This window comes from Phycodurus eques, chromosome 1 (genome assembly GCF_024500275.1).
Source record: "Phycodurus eques isolate BA_2022a chromosome 1, UOR_Pequ_1.1, whole genome shotgun sequence".
Taxonomy (NCBI): Eukaryota; Metazoa; Chordata; class Actinopteri; order Syngnathiformes; family Syngnathidae; genus Phycodurus; species Phycodurus eques.
Window position 1 is genome coordinate 32,140,099 of NC_084525.1, and position 18,007 is coordinate 32,158,105.

Genomic DNA, 18,007 nt, shown 5'->3' on the forward strand with positions numbered 1-18,007 from the left:
CCACCGTGTAACCGTGTGAATTTTTTGGTGTGTTTACATGTGATAGAAACCGTTTGTTGTCTCAATTAAAGAGATGCTACTATACAATATCATGCATACTGTACACAGTATTTTGCCACAAAATAAATAAGAAAAATGTGCAGAATTTTTTTGCCACGTTAAAATCCGAGAATAGGTGAATTCATGAATGCCAAAACGCCAATATGCGGAGGTTCACTGTACATCTTATTCTTTGCAAGTGCATTCTCCATTCTTGAAGGACATGCGACTGGAAAAGAGGTTGACATATTAGAAGAAATAAATGAACAAATGGGCTTAGAAGTGTAGTTGTTGCAAGTTCCAGTTTTCCTTGGACATGTTGATCTTAGGAGAAGATACACAAACTTACTTACATACTCTGTTTTAAACAAACTGCAGGTGAATAGGCGCAGTTTGAATAAATGTGTTCTTATTTCTCCGATGTACATACTGTATTTGTATTTGATGTTTTTGACGTGTTTGTGCTTTACTTGCAGGCAGAAGAGGCGTATCCAGTGGATCAGGAGAACCAGGGGAACACCCTCGTGTCCGTGGCTCCACTTAGCCCCCCGACAGAAACCCAGGAGAAACCTAATGTGAACGGAGAGTCTCTTGAAGCTGCCAAGACCGAGCCTCCTCCCACCAACGGCCACTCCGCCACCAAGACTGCAGACACCGAGCTGTGAACCCCTCTTACCCTCGCACACACATACACACACTCACACACACATATTTCATGCAATCCCGCCTCAGACTCACCTACGTAGTCATCAGGTACAGCGACACGGCGATGGCCGCCTATATTCCCTTCTTTGGCTGTGTCTCGCAACAAGCATCAGGAAAACTAGTCTGATAATGATGAAGGTGGCGACGGTGGACGTTAACGACGGCTCAGACCCTGACTTGTTGACGGCAATTGAGCTTGAGATGGAGATGAGCGCTTTTGGGTGGGAGAAAAATGTATTTTAGCTTGACTCACCCCGGGTCCCATGAGGGCTGCAGCAGCTTCGTACTGTCGACACCCATCAGCCTGCATGTCATCAGTTTCAGTGCTCCACCCTCCACTAGAACATTTGACACGTGCACATGTGCCTCATTGACGAAGCTTTGTCCCCTTGAATTATTGAGCATTTAGATGTGTGAATGTGTGTGCATCATCATCATCATCATCATCATCATCCCCATCCCTGCAGGCTTCTTCTGCTAACTGTATGTAAGCACGACTTAATGTGATCTTTTTTTTTTTTCCATTCTAACATGAATGTGTACAAAAGGTATTGTACTGCCATTACAAGGAAGCTGAAGTTCATTCAACCTCATGATTTTCTTCACCACGACAGTCACATAGCCATCATGCCTTCAGAGGCAGGCTGAAATTCTCAAGACGGACTGACTGTATACATCCAACTACTCAAGGCTACAAGGGTGCTCAATTCATCAGTGTTATTTCCAATTCATTATACTGTACTGTGTATGCTATTTTATATCAGTATGCTATTGAGCGATGTGATGCATTTGTCTTTTTTTTTTTTTTTTTTTTCAAATGCTAGAAAGTCTTATTTTGCTTCAACGTGCCCCTGTGGCACATTTAACAAAACGAGCAAAGTACATGGTGGTGCAAGTGTGTGATTTTCTTAGTTTTTAGTTGCAAGAGATTCATCACAGCAGTAAACTACTATTTAAATGCTTAACTGGAACCCAATTTGACCAGATTTAATTTTGTATTGTGTTATTACTCACATTCCACTGTAACTGTTTTGTTTTACAAGCAGAATCCCATTTTAAATTGGATGTAAGATCAAAAGTATCAAATAAATATTTTTTTTTTTTTAAGACTGCTTGTCTTTCCTCGTTTTATGTGCTAAGCCACGCTGGTAATTGAAGGCTCTCCCTTGGACCTGTGTTCGAAATCTTAAATGGCCACGGTTCAAGTGAAGATTGTCTAGCGAGACTTGACTAAAACTGGCTTGACGAATTCCATAATGCAGTGATGATGTATTTATTTTAATATTGACTTATCTCCTGCCCAATTAACCATTTTAACATAATTATTCCTGGATCTTTTTATATCTCGCAAACAAATTGACAACTTCGGCCATTTCTAGTAGGTGTGAAGAGTTGTTCTTAACAACGGAATGATGGACATGTACGCTAGGCTCATTCTTACATCAGTTCTCTAAAATGGTTGGTATTTAAAAACCCGTGGGGTTACCAGTAGGCTTGTATATGTGGTGACATACTGATTTGTTTGGGCGGGGCAGTGATATCCTCCACCAGCTGTGTATGCTCCACGCACCCACACACACACACGACATACTCACCTTAGTTTCTCTACTTGTCGTCTTGTTCGCAGATATACTTTTAAGTTGTAACTTTTTGTGCCACTGTCGCAGCTGTCCCAAGTGAATTTCAAGTCTGCCCACTTCAACACCCTCCCAGCTCATGGCAGAGCTGAAAACCAGAACAAGAAGCACGTTCGCGTGAATATATGCATCTCCAGCTTGCACCAGATCAGAAGCCAGAAGGGTCAAATTCAAAAGGTTTGAATCCCCGTGAACATGAATGAATGCGCAGTACGCTCACATGTGACCTTGAGCTGTGCAAGCTGAGGTATGCGCCCCGACTCCACCCATGTGAGCTTTTGTGTCATTCCACTGGCTCTACATACTCATTTTTATGACATTACTCCCTAATGGAGTCTGGCCAAGCACTGTCTTCAACCAGTCCACATTTTGGGATAAACCTCTGGTGCTGTTGCAACAGTCCAATGGAAGTGAAATATTTTCCTATAAGCAACACTCGTGTGATATGCCAGCAAGTCTAATGAGACTTCGTTTAGAGAGCATCTAAAACAATCATTCATTTTCCGTACCGCCTATCCTCACTAGGGTCGTGGGCGTAATGTAGCCTATCCCAGGTGCCTCTGGGCGAGAGGCACGGTACACCCTGAACTGGTCGCCAGCCAATCGCAGGGCACATATAAACAAACAACCAGTCGCACTCACATTCACATTCACACCTACGAGCAATTTAGAGTCTTCAATTAATCTACGATGCATGTTTTGGAATGTGGGAGGAAACCGGAGTACTCTGCGAAAGCCCACGTATGCACGGGGAGAACATGCAAATTCCAAACAGACGAGGCCAGATTTGAACCCGCGTCCTCAGAACTGTAAGGCAGATGTGCTAACCAGTCGTCCACTGTGCCGCCGCATCTAAAACAGTTGTGTCCAAACTTTTTCATCCGAGGGCCGCATATAGAAAAAAGGATGGAAGGAAATTCTTTGACTTTTATTAAACACGCTAAAATTAATCAACCAAGCAGTTATATATTGTAGCTATTTTGAAAAACTGCTACATCACAGCTTTCTGTTAAAGGTGATAAGAAAAATAGTTCCAGATTTTCGGGTGGCCGTGGCCGTGGCTGGCAGCCCATTATAATAGGTCCGTCCCTACGCTGAACAGTAGCCGAATCCCATCTTCACATCCAGAACCAAAATGAGCTATCTGTAGTAAACTGACCGTTTAAAAAGCAGTTACTTGAGAATCGTTACCGTGATATGCTCAAAAATCAGACCTTGACACAAAGCAGAAAGTGGAGGAAACAGATTTAACTTTATTCAACGCGGTGTTATGAATAGAAATTTATTTGCATCTTTGCATATCTAAAAATGCTGTGCAGTATATAAAACCAATTAATTTCTACTATTAGTAGTCCCCACAAACCACATCCCATGGGATGTGGGTGTCGCAACAGCTCACCTCCACCCATTTTTCGACACACACACGCACACACACTGCCCACCTCCACCCTTCTTTAAGTAGCATTGCGGGCCGTGTCAAATGTCATTTTTAGCATGTCGCAGGCTGCTGATAAATGCACGGCAAGTCGCAAATGGCCCGAGGCCCATAGTTTGGACACCCCTAATCTAATGGATGAACTCCGTTCTAAGTGTTTTGCTTTTTCTTCCCCTTTTGTGCATTTGCGCTGCCACCACAGAAGGGTACTAGTACGAGTTGTGGGAAAGTGTTACCAAGTGCCCTTTGCCCCGGCTGCTCAGCGCAATATGGCTGAAGTGACATTACAATGACATCATCAGGAAAAGAATAAAGTAATAAATCTATTGCTGATGCTCAAATATCTTGGCTAGGATAGCCTTTCAAATCAATAGGGCTGGGTCACTGTTGGTGTAGAGGTCCACTCCCTGACTTTTGTGCAGAGTGTGAGTTCAGTTCCATTTTTGCCCATAATCAGTTACAGTGTGTATGGAAAGTATTCAGACCCCCTTAAATTTTTCACTCTTTTTTATATTGCAGCCATTTGCTAAAATAATTTACGTTTATTTTTCCCCTCATTAATGTACACACAGCACCACATATTGACAGAAAAAAATTGAATTGATTTTTTTGCAGAATTATTAAAAAACAAAAACTGAAATATCACGCAGCCATAAGTATTCAGACCCTTTGCTCAGTGTTTAGTAGAAGCACCCTTTTGCGCTAATAGAGCCAGGAGTCTTTTGGGGATTGATACAACAGGTTTTCACACCTGGATTTGGGGATTGTCTGCCATTCCTTGCAGATCCACTCCAGTTCTGTCAGGTTGGATGTTGAACGTTGGTGGGCAGCCATTTTCAGGTCTTTCCAGAGATGCTTGGGTTTATGTCAGGGCTCTGGCTGGGCTATTCAAGAACAGTCACTGAGTAGTTCTGAAGCCACTCCTTCGGTATTTTAGCAGTGTGCTTAGTGTCATTGTCTTGTTTGAAGGTGAACCTTTGGCCCAGTTTGAGTCAAAACGTGAACAGCATGATGATGAGGAGTGCTTAAATAGTCATTTCTATTTGAACCAGGAAGTGTATTGGTCGCTTCATCGACCAAACACCTCTTTTCCATTCAGCTCCTCATTGATGAACAGAATGTTGTGCCAAAAAAGTACAGAAACATTAAACAGTTGGGCATTGTCCATTCAAAAGATCAGAGAATGTGAAATGCAGTTGACCTATAAAGCTTATAGTGAATTTTGGGTTAATTCTTAAATTTACCCATGAACACAATATCGCTTTTCGTGAGTAGTGTATGTAGTTCCAATGAAACTAACCGAACAAAAAAACAAAAACAAATGGAATCTCTTCAACAGTTTTTCAGCAACGTCACAAAGGTCCCAGAGCTCAGTCCACCCTTCAGCTTCCACCCGGGCCTCCTCACTCGCTCCACCCCTCCACTCCACTCCAGGCGTAGCACATGTGGACTACTGGAATCTGTGATTACTAACAAAACTCAGCTGGTTCTTGTCTTTTTTGTGTGTGTCCCGTTCCTCCCCTTAGCGTAGCAGCTGCTGCCAAATACGTCATGTTATCTGTCCGTGTGTCAAACAACGCCCCTTTTAACTCATCTATGCTAAGATAACAATAGGGAAATACAAGGTTGGAGCAGGACCCTGAGGTCGGAAGGCGCGGGCCCCTTTGTGAGACTAAGCCTCTTCCAGTTCATGCAAAGGCTATGTGAATGTCAGTTGGTATCAGATTAATATCTTGGGCCTCCAGAATAAATGATTTGAAATATTAAATGAAAACCATTTGCTGTCCTGTGTTTCTGCCATCATTTCCTGTTGTTGAGGAAAATGTGATCACATATAATGAAGTCTGTTTCTGTGTTTTTCCCCTTGAAACTGAATAATGACTTCTGCCCTTGTCATGAATATTTCAACGTTTTGAAATTGTCTTTATAAATTGTTCATCTGGGAGCATACACTCAAAAATAAATCATTTAATTAACTTAATTATTTTCAACTACTGATGCATGTTACATGTTACACACAATTAAATCGTAAAGTGTATACTTTTATTAGATTAATTTGAATCAAGCAAATTCTCGGTCGACTACTGAAAGAAAGGCTTGAATCATTTTTATAATATAGTTTTTTTAAATTGAAATTAACATTTAGGGTTTCTGAAGCTGCCTGCAAAACAGGAATTAAATGGCAGCTTCAGTGAATAACAAAAAATGTAAGTACCACCGAATTGTTTTGTTGTTGTTTTCTGATTGTAGCCAATATTTTTGTAGAGACATAAGTGGCAAAAATGATTCACTTTCAATGAGCTCTGAATTTTCACCAGAGTAGACAATGCTCATGTGGAACGATTGGTCAGAGTAGTTTGTCAGCAATAAAGTGAGAAAGTCTGTAAAGACAAGAGGCATCAGCGAGGCATTAAGGTGCGTTGACTGTTACTGTCACGTAAATGGACATGAACTAATCTGCTATTAAAGGCTATCCTAGAAAAAGGGAGGTGACAAATCTGACACCGAATCAAGACCTCATAGATTATTGTGCACACAGGATTAAAGATTCTCTGTTGTATATTTCTGGAATGAAATGATCCTGAGAGGAATTTTTTCAGGAAAAACGAACTGATTAACAGTCCAAAATCTTTCAACGATAGTACTTTGTATCCATGGACACCCAAATATTGAAAAACAACAGAACCTCTGGTTGATATTACATCTGTTTCCTGCACATTGCTGCATGCTGCCATTGTGCATTTCCAAACATCTGCAGGGGGAAACAATCTGGAAGGCATTGTGTCTTTTCCCAGCTTTTCCTAGCTGTCCAAAACACAGCACACCCTGGACTCCTTTGGCTGGGCTCACACCAATGATTATTTACAAAATTTGGTTTCTGCAGAACGCACAATCGGATGCTCACGCTGCAAATATGCAGTGAAAAATTACAACAACATTCGGAACCAACGAGAGTAAGCAGAGCGGTTGCTGAGCGGTATGTACTCTTTGTGAACCACCAATCACCAGATCAGAATGAATACATCGTGCTTCAGGCCTTAATGACACCACTATCCCCTGCATCTCATTCAGTATTACAACAAACAGGGTAGCACAGTTCTGAGATTCAGGGTTTAAATCACCCCCCCACTCCAGCTTTTCTCTCACATCATCATGAATGGTACTTTGTGTCTATGTGCCCTGGTTTGCTGGTGACCAGTCCAGCGTGTACCCCAACTCTGGCCCAAAGTCAACTGGGACTGTCTCCTGCTCACCCACGACCCTAATGAGGAGAAGCGGTACAGAAATTGGCTGGGTGGATTACTACAAACACGAGTCACATAATATGGACACGGGCAACGCTCGTGGAAGGAGCGTGACCCTTGAATGTGAGGTTAGGACGCCCCCTGCTGTTCAAGAAGGGTCGAACTGAAAACTCATTTTACGTATGTAACGAATTCAAATAAATTGAACGCAGTCACGTGAAAATGAAAGCACACCTCCTCGCTTTAGTAACAGGGCATAAAAAATAAAAGTCAAAAGTAGTCTACACACTAAATACCACGTAAATTAAGGAGGTAAATCGATAGACAGACAGATAGATAGACAAATAGACAGATAGACAGATAGATATTTAGATAGATAGATAGATAGATAGATAGAACAAAACAGGTATAACGGAGAATGACGTCAGTGGGGAAAAGAAACGTACCAAAATGTGATTAAGTGGAAGAACGTCATTACAATTCATCGTCTTCCCTTCTGCTTGTGCAAATTAAGTTTAGCGAATATTATGTACCACTGTGTTCTCTTTGATCCGAAGCCATAGCGAAAGCGGAAGTTCAAGTGAGTAGCGCGCGTGCACGCCCACCTTCTTCTTCTTCTGCTGCTTCTTCTTCTTCTTCTTCTTCTTCTTCGAGAATTCCAGCTCGCTCCTCCTTTTTCCTCTTTTCCTGATTGTAAACAGTTACGTCAAAAGCACGTGACGCCTGCGACGCATTTGGGCGCAACGTCCAATCAGAAAGCGGAGGTGTGTTCCCATGGGCGTGGCCTGTTGGTGTTGCCGTGAAAATGTCGTTGCGTGGAGTTGATCGTCAAACCACAGCAGACTCAACGGTTACCGGGAGCTGGATGGCAGGTTCTAGAAGCGCTGTCGTAACTTGAGACGCAGTTGCGAAAGGTAAGTGGCCTCCTTTTCAATGAGGAACTTGTTTACATTCAGCGGCATAATTACAACCCACATTCCGAAATGGGAACTTGTTTGGCGCGCACGGAGGCAATTGTAAAAATGTGCTTTTGCCGTCAACGTGACGTCATGGCACGTTTACTTTTATGATTGACTTCGAATGGCCCTTCTATGTTATGAAGGCAACAACCCAAATTACGCACGGCCTCATACGAAGTGCGCAGTTGCCATGCAGCGTGTTTTCCTTACCTTACCCGGAAAACAAGGCTCGGCTGCCCGCTTTCAAATGTGCCCGAGCACTTTTTCGTGTTCCAGGTTGAGATGACGACTCGAGGTGGCGCTGGATCGATGCTCGCTGCGAGAGGATGTTGCGCACTTCTATTTACTTCACGTGTGAGAGCTTGGTAAAACGCTGCACTGCGTAGGATTCAACTGATGATGCTTGACTTTATTTATCTCTAAATTTCACTTCGGATAATATGCGTTTCATAAAAAACAAAAAAAATCCATGTAAAAGTTACCAAATGATGACCTTAAATTTACATTTAAATCTCACTTGTCCTATTGTCATTTCCTCTAACAAGCCATATGAACATATGACAATATGAAGTTACTTGCCGTCCCATTTGATGGAGTGGGAGCGAATGCATGACTCGATTTTTATTTGATTTCTTTATTTTTTAACACACATTAATGAATTATCCCCAAAGTTGTTATTTTATATTAATTTCGCCGTATAGATGCGGTTTTGGTAGTTGATAAACCCAAAATGCTGCTGTGCGCAGGCCCTGGATCATATCCATCCATCCAGAGGTTTCTGTCATACGCACTTTTTATTCCTGATGTAAACAAAGCCTTCTTGGTGCGTTACGCTTAATGAACACCAAGTGGCGCTCTTTGCTTCAGATCTTCCACTGAGCCCTCATCTGCTTGAGTAACCGGCATTTAACACTGCACATCAGTTTCAACAATGTATGTGACGTCATATCTGAAACGTGACGACTCGACATAGTCAAAATAAAAATAAAGGAAGCCATTATTAAAGATGATGTAAGGATGGATGCTAATATGTCGAATAAGAAGAGCAAGACAAGCTACTTCTGAGCTGCTCTCCACTTTCGAGAAGGTGAGCAGATAGCAGTAGTTGTTCATATGAAAGTGGAAATACCAGAATTTTGAAGTACGTCAGAACCTGCAATTGTTTCTGCATAAATGTCATTTTGGCCTTTCCGGGACTTTGAAGCCAGAGTGAGGAAATGTTGAAATCTACTGCACACTGTTTGTCATGTCTTGGAATAATAACGGGTTTTCCTCTGGAATCTGCGAAAGAGGGTGTGGGTGGTGAGAAGGTGTGTGTGGAGGGGGTCTCTGACACTTGTTTTCATTCACAGTGTGCATATTTTGAACATGAGCGGATAACACCAGATGAGAGCTGGTTTAAATTTAACCCAGGTAAGCAGCCATATTTGTTTGTTTAAATTCACTGAATCCTCTTTGTGTCTTTGTGCGTATCAGTGAAGTGGACCAAGATCGTAATTAAGCTTTGGGAAGTGGCATTGGCACAGCTGATACGTAGATGACGTGGCTAAGACTAATGCAACCTCCACTGAATGGAGGAGGAACAGCACTTTGTTGGTTGGTGTTTGTTTTTACTGCTAAGGGAAAATATTTTTTTTTCTTATGATTTGACATCCTCACGCTATAATCAGGTCCCCATAATGCTGATTTCAAACGGATGATTGTTCATACTGTGTTATGTCACGTAGGGTTTGACCTACGGCGGTTTCTTGTCAGCGTGGGCTCCCGTATCTTTCGGTTGCCGTGGGGAGCAGGACGTCACAGGCGTTACCAGGGGGAAATGCAGCATGCTTGGTGAAGGCATTCAAAGGAGATGCACTGGTTTCATGTTAAAAAAAAGTACAAAGCTTTTGAAACACTTGCTGCAGGAAGCCAAAGAGAGATTGCCCACCAGAGGTAAGATTCTTGAAACCTCTTTCACACACACACACACAAATATTTCTGCTGTTAATTGTCGATTGATACTTAGCAATTCGCTGTGTTATTGTCCTACTTTCTTCCCGCAGTTGTTAGCACATTTGACCGCACGTGCTCCATGACACACTCCACCAATGTTAGTGTGCTTGCAAACCATGTATTTTACATCAACACAAAGGATAAAATGCATCAGACGCTTTGTCATTAATTAAACCTATCAAGCCAAACGTATCATATGTGATATTTCTTGAAAAGCCAGTGCATATTATGAAACATGTGCTCCAAGCACTGTGTTTAAAAATTGTTGCAAATTGAAATGTATCTATAGTATATATGATACAAATAGAACGTCATATATGGAAATTGGTTTTAATTATTTTTGTTTTGTACTGTAATGTTCAGAAGGACCAAAAAAAAATTGAATTTTCTGCCAATTATTTAATGGTTCAGGCTTTTAATAACTATAACAGCATCGCATGAGAAAATATTATTAGCATTCCCACTTGTGAGTTCGAGTAGCAGCATCCCACATTTAAAGAGCCACATTTACCGTTCTTCTCCAAACGGGCGATGTCCCTTTAAAAGCAGAGTGCTGTCAGGTGATGGAAGAGGCTCGGCCTTACTTCAGAGTGAAGAGTCCGATTGTGTCTCTTGCAAAGAGAGGAAGAGAGAGGCAATCCTAAGAGGCGATGAAGGGGGGGAAATAAGAAGAGCGAAGCCATCGAGACGGGAGCAGGGAAATATGGTGTTTTGGTCCCTTTAAAGGCCCTGCGCTCATGCTCAGCGAGCGATTGTGTCTCAGTGGGATGGGGAGGCTAACAGTGATACAGAAACACTGAGAATTAAATGCTGCGTCACACTCAGGAAGAGGAACAGCGAGAGCGTGCGTGAGGCCGTGCGTGCACGCGCGCACGCATCTGCGTGGGGTCTGATCACTTTGTGTGTATTTGTGCTGAAAGTGGCAGGCTAATAGCAGGCAGGTTGTTGCGGACAGATGGAAATAAAGCGAGCGAGATGCGGTGAGGGAGGGAGTGTAAGCGAGTCAGACACAGGAGAGAGAGTTAATTTGTAATTTATTTTTATTTTTTTTTGATTAGTTGCTTACGTCACTTTTTCATGTCCGGACAAAACAAAAAGCTGTGATAACTGGAGCCCACAGTCATGGAGTTTTCCACCTGAAGTGGACATTGTGGTTTCGGACAGCCGAGGCTTCCTCGTCGTCTTCCTCCTTGGTAGTTGTGATGTGTTCTTACTGTCACTAGCTACTAAATGTGCCTGCATGTGTGTTTGTGTTTGTACGTGCTGTGTAGCTCCAGCTCGCCAGCCAAAGGAGTTTCAACATGGATGTTGAAGATGTACCATTATTGTTTTGATAGGATGGTGAGGTGTGGTTCCAGCAGAAAGCAGGCCGACCCGAGGGTTAACGGCACACTGTTCTGGAAGCTTCTTTAGTGTGGCGAAGCACGAGTGGGGATGTTTGGTCAAGAATTATCAGGGTGTGGGTGCATCGGTTTCTGCCATAATCATCTTGAGGGTGAATACAGTCATGTATGATCTCTTACGGCCTCTCGTGGAGCCATATTTGTTACGTATTCGTCGCGTGGGCGTTTCTCACGAGGGGGGGAAAGTTGGTGGTGCTGGAGTGGAAAGGGAGCGGGAGTCAAGCATGGACGACGGCCGGTCCAGCTCTGCAATTAGATAACAGATTGGCGTCTGTGGTCATGTGATGTCTTTTCACCCTGCAGGCCGCCTGGGATTCGGTCAAATCCTCCCCAAGACACATTCAATACGGCGTATAGTTAAAAGAGGCAGCGGTGGTGACGCAGTCCTTTCGGGGCTGGACTTCTCGTCACCTCATTTGGATCTCTCTCACTTCCTCCCTCCCTCTCTCTCATGAGTGAAGAAGCAGTGGGAGGGGCTAAATGTCACAGCTCAGGATGAGCGAAAGAGAGAATGTCACAGCTCAGGATGAGAGAGAGAGAGAGAGAGAGAGAGAGAGAGAGAAAGCACAGTAGATAAAGGGAGAAAGAGAGGGGTGTTGTTGAGACTGATCTCCTGGTGACGCTGCTTTTGCTTCACTCCCGTTCACTTGCGCTGCACTTCAAGTTGCTGCATGACGTACCGTGGTCCCAAACGGTGCTCTTATTGGGTAGGAGTCGCTCTGCTGGCTTTCTAAGGTGCATGGCACACTGTAATTGGTTGGCAACCAGAGTTCAGCCGCTTATTGGTCCAAAATCACTTCTTCCAAAGAAAGGTTTAGAAGTTGGAGTGATGCCTCCTTGCGGTGTCATTCTCATGTTTCTTTGGGCTAACCTGCTCCTTTATTATATATATTTTAAAGATGCTGTTCATGTTTTGGTTTCTGATCAGTCAAAAGACAAAATGTCCATCTAACTTAATGGAAACATTTTTCTATGTACACAATACCATCACATCATATACCGGGAAATAGTCTTCGGCCACTACTTAGCTTTGTTGTTGTAAGAATGTTTTATTTACACTGTGGTCATTTTGACTTGGTTGAAGTGTAAGTAGTAGGACACATACAGTGCAGAAGACGACATAAAACATTAAAACCTGTTTTCGACTCAACCCTGTAGTCTGATTAATGGGACAAAGAAGCACCCAAGACCGTTAATTTTGGTGAGGCTGTGGATAATGGTGTGGATACTGCCTTTTTTGAGTCAGGCGTCAATGAACGTGTCAAACCCCACAGAATCATAGCAAGTCCATCAAGTCTTTGCAGGTGCATGCTGTGGAGGACCACGTTTTTCTGCCATGACGAAATGATTTGAAATAATCCCGAATGAAACAAATAAGCAGAAATACAGCACTGTGCAAAAGCCTTAGGCCACCATTCGAGTCATTGTTTTAGCAATGTCATCATGTTCATATACAGTCTAAGTAGAAGGCCAGTAATTATAACATAGACTCCACCTAGGCTGAGCTATTAATAAGAGTGAAAACAATTCATATAGTTTTGAATTTGGGTTTGTTTGTCCATCTGATTCTTAGCTCTAAGGCTGCTTCCTGATTAATCGAGAATGAAGAACAAACAGGGGTACCGATGTGATTCTGGGAGGTGGCTGCTTCCGTATTCCTATATCTGCACCCTTAATGCGCTTCATTTGGAACGTCACATCATCCAACATGTAAAACAGGTTAGCGCATTTGTGTATGCTGCAATGACAAGCATAACTACAGGCTGATGCATGACGATTTGAACCCAATTTTGTTAAAAGGTTATTTTCTGTATGGCTGGTGTTTTGAGACAAAAGTTAGATAGTTAATTGTACATCATTTATTTTTACATGTACGAAACCACAATTCCAATGAAGTTGGGATGCAGTGTTAAAAAAGTAAAAACAGAATTCAATGATTTGCAAATCCTTTTTAACATTTTATATATATATATATAAACACACACACACACACACACACACACACTACAAAGACAGGACAATGTTCACACTGATACATTTATTTGTTATTTAGTTGTTTTTTTCTATTGCAAATATTCACCCATTTTGAATTTGATTTTGGGAAAAAGCTGGGGCAAGGGCAACAAAAGGCAAAGTTGAAGAATGCTCAAAAACGCCTGTTAGGAACATTCCACAGGTGAGCAGGTTAATTGGAAACTGGTGAGTGTCATGATAAGGTATAAAAGGAGCATCCCTGAAAGGCTCAGTTGTTCACAAGCAAGGATGGGGCGAGGTTTACCACTTTGTGAACAACTGCGTGAGCAAATAGTCCCAACAGTTTAAGAACAACGTTTCTCAACATATAATTGTAAAGAATTTAGGAATTTCAACATCTACGATCCATGATACTATCAAAAAATTCAGAGAATTTAGAGAAACCTCTGCATGTAAGCGGCAAGGCCGAAAACTGACATTGAATGCCCGTGATCTTCGATCCCTCAGGCGGCACGGCATTAAAAACCAGCATCGTAGGATTTTGCCACGTGGGATCAGGCATACTTTATCGAACCATTGTCACTTAACACAGTCGGTACATCTACAAATGCAAGTTAAAACTCTACCATGCAAAGCAAAAGCCATATATCAACAACACCCAGAAACGTTGGCCGGCTTCTCTGGGCCGAGCTCATCTGAGATGGAGTGATGCAAAGTGGAAAAGTGTGCTGTGGTCTGATGAGTCCACATTTCAAATTGTTTTTGGAAATCATGGATGTTGTGTCCTCCGGGCCGAAGAGGAAAAAAACCATCCGGACTGTTAAGGACGCAAAGTTCAAAAGCCAGCATCTGTGATGGTATGGGACTGTGTTAGTGCCCATGGAACGGCTAACTTGCTAATCAGTGAAGGCACCATTAATGCTGAAAGGTAGATACAAGTTTTGGAGCAACATATGCTGCCATCCAAGGAACGTCTTTTTCAGGGACGTCCCTTCTTATTTCCGTAAGAAAATGCCAAACCACATTCTGCAAGTGTGTACAACAGTGTGGCTTCGTAGTAAAAGAGTGCGAGTACTAGACTGGCCTGCCAGCAGGTTCCAGATTTGTCTCCCATTGAAAATGTGTGGTGCATTATGAAGCACAAAGTGAAGTTGTACATCTAGCAAGAATAGGGAAAAATTCCACCTACAAAGCTTCAACAACTAGTGTCCTCAGTTCCCAAACGTTTATTGAATGTTGTTAAAAGAAAAGGTGATGTAACACAGTGGCAAACATGACCCTGTCCCAGCTTTTTTGGAATGTGTTACAGGCATCAAATTCAAAATGAGAGCATATTTGCAAAAAACAATAAGGTTGATCAGTTTGAATATTAAATATATTGGCTTTGTAGTGTATTCAATTGAATGTATATAGGTTGAGAAGTATTTGCAAATCATTGTTTTTATTTGTTTTACACAACATTTAAACTTTATTGGAATTGGGTTTTGTGTGATATGATATATGTAAACACGAAAGAAGCCTAAACATCGGACATGGTCATCTTTAGTAGCTCTTGAAGACATGTTGTATAAAACAAAAGACAGTGTAGACATTTAATATTCTTACATGTGCTTTTTCCGGTTTCCTGCCATAGGGCTCCACTAGTCACCTGAACCAGAAGGAAGTGCTTCGATCTGTTTTGCTAAATGTGGAAGTTGGTTGTGCTTGCACATAACCCCTATAAAGATCCTCACCAATATTTAAATACTTGTCTCTAGCACCATCCCGCTACAAGGTTTTGTGGATATTGTAATTTTTTGGTAATCTTTATAATTGTACTATAACTAAATGATATGAAAAGGGGTTACAGTAATTATAAAAATAGAGCAATTAGTGGCCTAACTCTTTTGGTCAGTACTGTATTGTAGTACTTTTATGTGCGAATTACAGATACACTACGTACTTCCTGTTTCACTGCATAGTCATAAAGCCTTATGGGGGCCACATGTTCATCCGCTCCTCAATCCTCATTTTTAAATACTCAATTTATGAATTCTTATGCCAACGATATGCATTTATGTAATGACCTGAGCAACATTCGGGGGAGGCATTTAAAAAAGAAAAAAAATCAATAAAAAAAATTATATATATATATATATATATATATATATACACACACAATATATATTTCATTCGCTGACAAATCGGGAGTACCGTCTGCTTCTCTTAAAAACCAAAACAAAAATAACATCCATGACATAGGTGACCTGGTCCAGAGCAACATGGCATGAGTCAGCAGGTGCTTTGTCAGCACTGGAACCGTGGCAATTCTGACCTTACTTGGGCCATCTCGTCGTTAATGTTTGGATTACGTTTTAATTACTCAGGACTTTTGACTTACTAGTAAAAAGGATTGATGTGTATACACTTGTTTATAGGTTTCTGCCTTGGTCATGGTTCCGTCCCGATTGGCCGCGCTACGAAGGCCTGCTGTCTCTTTAAATGTTTTATAAGCGTTACACAACAGGTCCAGTGGCACAAAAACATCAAGCGGGGAGAAGGGAACATGGTAGTCATCCACAGTCAGCCAGGCGAAGGAGCCGGGACACCTTACGTACATTCTAATCTGTGTGGCCATTGTGTACACACACACACACACACACACACACATAATGTACATAACCTGGCACACAACTCGAATCCAAAAAGAAAGAGGCTTGGCCTGCTCCATCTGTTGCTTAATATCATTTATTGTGAAAATAAATAGCTGATGTTTTGGAGTGAGTAGCTTCACTTCCTCCGTTTGGGTTTGATCAGTTTTAAAACCAAGAGGTATTTGTGGGAGTCGTCCCTCTACACACACACACACACACACACACAATAGGCAGACTGCTTGTGGGCTTGTGTTTTCTGGAGGGATTGTCTGTAGTTGTTTTAGAAAGAGGTGAGTTGATTTGCACTTGGCAGCAACTCAATGCACTGGCGCTACCTGGGCCGGCCCCGCCTTCTCTCTCTGTGCTTTCACTGCGTCATGGCTCCTGTTGCCAGCCATTGATTTCTACTTCCTTGTGATCACAGAAACTGGAAAGCTTCCGCCATTGAAATCTGACAATCTGCGGAGTAGCGGAGACGGCGAGGCGGCATTCGTGTCCGATGAGGCCAGATGTGGAGCTGGACGGTGGCGTCTTATGTTCTTGCCCGATGTTTGTGCTTTTTCACTTTGGATCGAGTATCAGAACGTAAGAAGTGGGTGTGTTACATTAGTGAGAGGCATTCTGATGCCTTCTCAGCAGTTCTCCATGCCATCTCTCTTGAACCACATCCCCTGGTCAATAATGGGCCTCTCCCTTTTTGCAATGCTTTGTATTCTATACACTCAAACGCCACGATATTAAGTATACTGTATCTGCGCAATATAGTCTAATGTAACATGTATTTAATTGTAGTTTGAAATGGTATAGAATTGCAGTGCATCATATTGAGAGCTGTTTCTAATATTGTGGTTATTTAGCTTCACAAGAGGGGCCTCCTAATCTATGCAAAATACTTGAATACTGTAGATAATGGAATTAGGTTTGACTGCACCCTCGTCCGATTCCCTAGGGTGATGGTAAAAGGGAAAGCCAGTTGTGTGAATCACAAAGCCATAGATAGATGTACTTTATAAATCCTAAGTTGGATCGTAGTAATAACTGCTAGGGTCAAAGGGGTTGGAGTAGTTAACAAGAAGCTTCTAAGTTGCACTTCCTGGTGCAAGCATGGGGAGAGGGTCGTTCGTATGCTCATTCAGCATGTTGAAATGTTTGGTTAAGTTTATTAAACACTCATTCACTGCCAGCCCTCTCAGTTAAAATGCATATTTGACCTACAGTGCTGTCAAAAAATATTGCCCCCTTCTCAAATTCTTAAATGTTTGCATAGTTTCCCCACTTTAATGTTTAAGATCATCAAACAAATGTAAATATCAGACAAAGATAATACAGGTGAACACAAAATGCTGTTTTTAAATGGTGATTTTATTGATTAAGGGTGAAGAAAAAAAACTATTCAAAGTTACCTGGTCCTGTGTGAAAAAGTAATGGACCACTAAGCCTAATGAGGGGTGGGCCACCCTGTGCAGCAACACCACCATTTAAAAACACAATTTTATGGTTATTTTTGTTTGATGATCTGTTTATGAATGTGGGAAGAAAACCCACACAAGCACCATTAGACTCCACACATAAAGGCTTAAATTTAGATTTGTACCAAGAACCTAAATGCTCCCGAGAAGCCCTTAATGAAAATATGTAACACAGAATTGTTATTGAAAAACTACAGTATACTGTATGTTTAATGTGTTTAATTCATTTTGTCCCCTCTTATCCTACCTTTTAAGGAAGGCCTGGCTGTCTTCTGAAGAAGAAAATTGCTTGCCTTGTCATCGAAAGGTGCCAGTTTGCCAATTTTCAGAATTGTTTTATCATCTCTCTTCAAGATTCAATAGTCAAGGCTGTTTTACCCCATAGCTGGATGTTGTTTCCTGTCAGAAATTCCCCCCTTGGAAGCTGGCTTCAGATGGTGGCTTAGAGTATCGTCATCTATCTAGCACCATTTGAAATCAGTGTTCTTGGGGCGGGAGGTGAGTCAACTGGCA

General features: G+C 42.0%; 2 long non-coding RNA genes across 3 annotated transcripts; one reads left to right on the top strand and one right to left on the bottom strand.

Annotated features, from left to right (window-relative positions):
• Positions 1-510: 510 nt before the first annotated feature.
• On the bottom strand, positions 511-8,343 carry LOC133408911 (uncharacterized). 2 transcript variants are annotated; one of them, XR_009769346.1, is made up of 4 exons: positions 8,231-8,343; positions 2,340-2,469; positions 778-958; positions 511-684 (listed from the first exon to the last, which is right to left on the bottom strand). It is a non-coding gene; the product is annotated as an uncharacterized LOC133408911 (long non-coding RNA). The 2 variants fall into 2 exon arrangements; XR_009769345.1 differs by having other exon boundaries at positions 511-958.
• Positions 7,911-17,903, top strand: LOC133408908 (uncharacterized). The gene is made up of 3 exons (XR_009769343.1): positions 7,911-9,616; positions 9,748-9,955; positions 16,450-17,903. It is a non-coding gene; the product is annotated as an uncharacterized LOC133408908 (long non-coding RNA).
• The last annotated feature ends 104 nt before the right edge of the window (positions 17,904-18,007 follow it).